The sequence below is a fragment of the Leptidea sinapis genome, chromosome Z (genome assembly GCF_905404315.1).
Source record: "Leptidea sinapis chromosome Z, ilLepSina1.1, whole genome shotgun sequence".
NCBI lineage: Eukaryota > Metazoa > Arthropoda > Insecta > Lepidoptera > Pieridae > Leptidea > Leptidea sinapis.
The window spans coordinates 34,199,674-34,205,265 of record NC_066312.1 but is presented as its reverse complement, the minus strand read 5'-3'; the positions used below and the strand labels follow the sequence as shown (position 1 = coordinate 34,205,265).

General features: G+C 30.7%; 1 long non-coding RNA gene across 4 annotated transcripts; it reads left to right on the top strand.

Annotated features, from left to right (window-relative positions):
- The first annotated feature begins 252 nt into the window (after positions 1-252).
- On the top strand, positions 253-5,345 carry LOC126979188 (uncharacterized). Of its 4 annotated transcripts, none has more exons than XR_007732768.1 (4): positions 253-1,076; positions 1,238-1,588; positions 2,495-2,680; positions 4,382-5,345. It is a non-coding gene; the product is annotated as an uncharacterized LOC126979188 (long non-coding RNA). The 4 variants fall into 4 exon arrangements; XR_007732767.1 differs by adding an exon at positions 2,981-3,082 and having other exon boundaries at positions 253-1,588; XR_007732765.1 differs by having other exon boundaries at positions 253-1,588.
- Positions 5,346-5,592: the final 247 nt, after the last annotated feature.

The following is a 5,592-nucleotide window of genomic DNA, read 5'->3' as shown; positions in this document are numbered from 1 at the left end:
AGCCAAGTCTCTTGTTTTGAAATTCAGAAGTATAACAGTTTATTAGGCCGAAGCCAAGTCTCTAGTTATATTTCCCGTCCAGGTTTTCAAATAATTTAATGTCATTTCAGTGTGTCATTTCACATAATGCACGCAAATTTCTCTTCTGTTTCTGACTTTCACTGTCATGTTTCAAGTCAATGTCATGTCGAATGTCGATATAAAATATACGAGATATGAATATAACAAATAACAATTTATTATTCACTAAATTGCTACGATACTATTTTAAGCTACTAATAACTATTTAGCTATACTTAGTACCTAAAACTAAACTATTGTCTACCTCTTTAACTATATATAAAAATAATTACAATAATACTAAAATATATTAAACTACTGTATTTACATATGTAATGCAGGCATTTACCTATAGATAATATATAATTATTAAAATTTACCTAAGTAGAAGTGCTAAAATATATACAAATTAAATTACAATATCAAGTATCAATAGTGAATAGACTCAAGACTGAACCATGTCCATAACTAGTAAATATTAGAGTCTAGAGGCAGAAGCCTCGGACAATTCAATACATATGTTACACTTTTTACAAATCTTTCACAGTGAAAAGAATAAATTCGTAGATTGCCAGGAAGCAATCTCTATGTGATAAAAGTTGCGGAAGAGAGCGCGGGATATTATCTGATGATTTATAAATGCTAAGTAGATGATCAATTAGTACAATCCTATCAAGTATAAAACTACGGCATTCGAAGAAAATGTGGTGAAGACATTGGGGTTCGTTGGAATTACAGAAGTTGCAATTCGGAGATGGGATAAGGTTTATCCGTATGAACATTAAATAGACAATGGCCCAGACGTAAGCGACACAAAACCGTATAAAATTTTTTGTTATGGTGTTGGTTACCTCTGCAAAACCAAGGAATACCAATTGAATTATTAATTTCAGCATACCATTTACCCTTTGTTTCAATAGTTTGATACCAATGTTGGTTAAAGTTTTCTGTAATTTCCTTCTTAATACAGATTAGAAGATCAGATTGTGGAGGCGAAATCTGTTTATTAGAAAAAGGTATAGTTGAAGAGTTGTTTGTGATGGATTTGGCAAGGAAATCAGCTTTTTCGTTACCTATAACACCAATATGTGAAGGTGTCCAAAAAATACTATATTTTTTGAAAAGGATAATTGAAAGTATTTTTCTCGAATTTCGTGAATGATGTAATTTGTTTTAGAATTGAGTCCAGGATTATCTAAAGCTTGTAAAACACTCATGCTATCAGTGACTATAACCCATTTATTAGAGACTTGCTTTTGGATATAATTCAGAGCTTCTAATATTGCCGAAGAGTCTGCTGAGAAAATACTGAATTTTTCAGGTAACTTGTACCCTAAGCCTCTCTCTGCAGTAACATCATAGAAAGCAGTTGCCACTGCCTCACTGTTTTTTGCACCATCAGTGTAGATTTGTTGATACCCCACAAAGTCTGATAAACCATTGAAGACATCCTCTTTATATTTTAATTTGTAGTGTATGACTATCTCTATAAGGCAAAACTTACTTAAATAAGAACCATTATAACAAGGTAAGAGTACACTATTATAAATATCATAGTTAGCTTTGTAATTAAGAATTAATCAATATCTTGGACCAGAAAAGAACGATGATTTAAATGAAAGGCATGAATTAATTTTAAGAGCAAAGGGTGTCTGGTATAGGATAACAAGTTTAGAACAAACTTGTACTTGAGATATTTAAACCTCAGACTAAGTGGTGGTATATTTGCTTCAACCTGCATAGAAATGATGGATGTTGAAATCATGGCACCCATGATAACCCGTAAACATCTATTTTGGTCTTTATTTAGTTTTTCCACTAGTAATGATTTATGAGCATAACACAAATATCCATATTCAAAATGGCTCCGTATTAAACTTTTGTAAAGTGTTAATAGTATTTTTGGATCAGATCCCCAATATATACCTGCTAAAGATTTGAGTATATTATAGGCTTTTAAAGCCCTATTTGTTAGATAATCAATATATTTATCCCAGTTAAAATTAGATTGAAAAATGACTCCTAAAAATTTTGTGGTTTTATCTTTTGGAATTAAATGATTATTATAATAAATGTTGATGGCCTTGGTTGGAAATGCATGAAATGCAATAACTTTGCTTTTAGCAGGACTGATATCCAAATTAAGAAGGTTAAAATATGAATTTAAGTTTTTAAGGGCATTGTTAAGTACACTGACAGTGCTTTGTATATTAGTACTTGAAAAGTAAACCACTAAATCATCAGCAAATTGAAGATTAGTAACTTCAGAGCCAAGTTCAAGATTCAGTCTATACATGTATAAAACAAATAGAAGGGGACTTAAAATTCCACCTTGACTTACACCTTTATGTGAATATCTTGAACCGATCAATTTATTTAACAAAAATTTCTTTGCCGTTTAGAAAATTAAAAATACATTCTATTATTTTTCCAGGAAATTGGAGTGAACTTAAAATGGATGAAAGAATATGCAAATTTACATTGTTGAAGGCACCAATTATGTCAAGGAAAACAGCTACTAAGACTTTGTTGTTCTGAAAAGCATCATCAATATCCAAATACAAATGGCTCAGACTCTCTCTGGCAGAGCGACCATGGCGAAATCCAAACTGATTGCTTGGTAATATGCTATTATGTTCAACATAAAATTCAATCCTTTGTTTTAATAATTGTTCAAAAATTTTTCCAACACAAGATGATAAAGTAATTGGGGGATAAGAATCTGCCTCATTAGGGTTTTTGTCCAGTTTAAGTATTGGTACCAAACAATCAACTTTCCATTCGCGAGGTATGGTGTTAAATTTCCAGAATAAATTAATAATTACCTAAAAAATTTGTAAGTTTGATGTATCTAACAACTGTAACATTTTATATGATATGCCATCAAGTCCACAAGCAGTATTTTTTCTTGATTTCAAAGCTGCCTGTAATTCAACTATTGTAAAGCTATCAGTCAGATATGAATTGGAGGGCAGTGACTTAAGGCTACTATTTGAGATAGAAGTGTTCTCTACTGTATCAGGTGTGTATTTGTGAAGAAAATTTGTAACCCAATCATCATTAATGAATTGTTTTTTTGTATTATATGTTTTATTGAACTTTCACATTTTTTCCCACACTCTACTCATAGGAACCAAATGACATAAAGATTTACAAAAGTGTTCCCAAGCCAGTCGACACGCATTCTTTAATACAACTTTTTTCAAAGCTTGGGCCTTTTTGAATGAAATGTAATTTTGTAAAGTAGGGTATGTTTTGAATATAACATAGGCATGTTTGCAGTCATCAACAGCTTTTGAACATTTTGCATTCCACCAAGGTAAAGGCAAGAATATTTTCTTACTTTTATCATGTGGAATATTTTTACTATTTAGATTATTATTGTTAATTCTTGATTTAGAAATATATTTTTATGAAATAAATATATTTTATTGACAAAAAATATATTTTATTGACAAAAATGGATACATACAAACTCTGATAAATACAAAATTAGCAGTGCTTTCCGCACTAGGCAAGCCTGTATCGCGGAAAACAAGTGAACATACAAATACAATTAAGTAACAAAACCGGTTCATGAGTGAGCTTCAAATTAAATTTTTAGATGAATTCTGAAAATATTTGATAGAAGTAAAGCACTCCTTTCTAAAATTAATATAATATGTTATATGTAACCATAATCTATGTGTTTAAGCACGTACAAAATATTTATTTATGATTTGAGTAGTGATCTGACAGAGTATGTGTGAGTGTGCTTTTTGAAAAATCTTAGTGGGTTATTTTAAGCAAGTTTTCGGTAGATTCGTAGTCTAGGGAATGCAGTATATCCTTCGTTGTCTTTTTAAATTCATATTTAGACAAATTAGTAATATTTTGGAGCTTATTTACTTGACTAAATAAATAAGGAAAGGCAAATGCAGGAAAACGTTGAGCAAAACTGGTTTTTACAAGATAATGAGGGATTTTAATTCGTCTAGTATTATTTTAGGATAAAGAATTTGTCTGGAATGTTTTATTGTAGGAAGTTATGGCTTTTTGAATATATAATTGCCTGACCGTAAGAACCTTAGCCTCTTTGTATAGCGAATAAGTAGGAAAACGGATTTAGGCAATGAATTTTTAACAGTAAAAAGTAAAGTAACACAAAATTGATTATATGAATTTAATGGATCATTTGGATCCACTACAAATTTTCTAACTAACTGGTTAATATTTTCTTTGTACATAGGCCAATCTACCAATTTTGGATTGAAATGATTAGGGATGATTTGAGATGACTTTGGTAAATGACTAATATAATCAAATGTATATTCTGTTATAGTGGGAAGATGATATCCTCCTAAAGGGGAATCACAGACCTTCCATTCACAAGATAAAAGTAATGAAGAGGATACCATTGTCAAATCAAGACCATTCGGCCGCCAACTGTTTGTTGTCATTCAAAAGTGCCAAGTCATTCTCCTCCATGACATCTAAGATATCTCTACCACGAGTGTCTGTGCTTCCACAACCCCAAAGAGTAATATGTGCATTAAAATCACCAGCTATTATCATTGGACCAGGAATGGACTTTATTAAATTATTCAACTTTGATTTTGTAAAACAAGGAGTGGAACGTGGAGGACTATAGAAGCTTACTTTTGATATTAATATGTGGTTAATTTGTATTTGTATAACAATATTTTGTATTGAATCATCATATGAAGTAATTACATTTTGAAAATGAATACTATTATGAACTATAACAGCCACACCATTATGAGCATTATCACAGTCATTTCTCACAATGGTATAGCCTTTTATACTAAGTTTCATAGAAGGTTTTAACCAGGTCTCTGAAATTAAAGCTATGTGAATTTGTTTATCACTAATAAATTTCTTGAAATCATTTTTATTATGCATAGTGCTTTGAGCATTCCACTGCATAATATTTAGGGTGTTGAAATTGAATTTGAAGGGAAAAAAAATGTATTTCAGTAAATTCTTAGTCAATAAAAAAAATACTTTGAGAGTCTGATATGTTAGGTGTTATTGTTTTTTAATGTTGCATGTAAAATATCTGTAATATTTTGACTGTTAATTGCCATATTTTCTGTTTTATTTAATGATATTATTCTGATTAACGATTTTGTTATCAAATTAATTGTTAACATAATTAATTAACTTTGTTGTCTGAAAGTAATTTAGAGATATCTAGTGGATTTTTATTTAAGCTGGGGAAATTACTTTCATTAAACAAAGATGAGTAAGGTCTTGAAATAAATTTGTTTTTATTTTCTGTGATATTTTGTTGTTTTACAGGGCATTTGCCCGAAATAGCAATATGGTCCCCTTTGCAGTGAACACATACTGCTTTATCTACACTGATGGTGCAAGTTTTGAAAGAATGTCCATCACCACAAACTGAACACCTTTCAGCATTTTTACAAAATTTGGCAAGATGTCCATACCTTAAACATCGGTAACACTGCTTCACAGGAGGTACATATGGCAATACTGGCAATCTCCACATCTTCAGATAGACATAGTCTG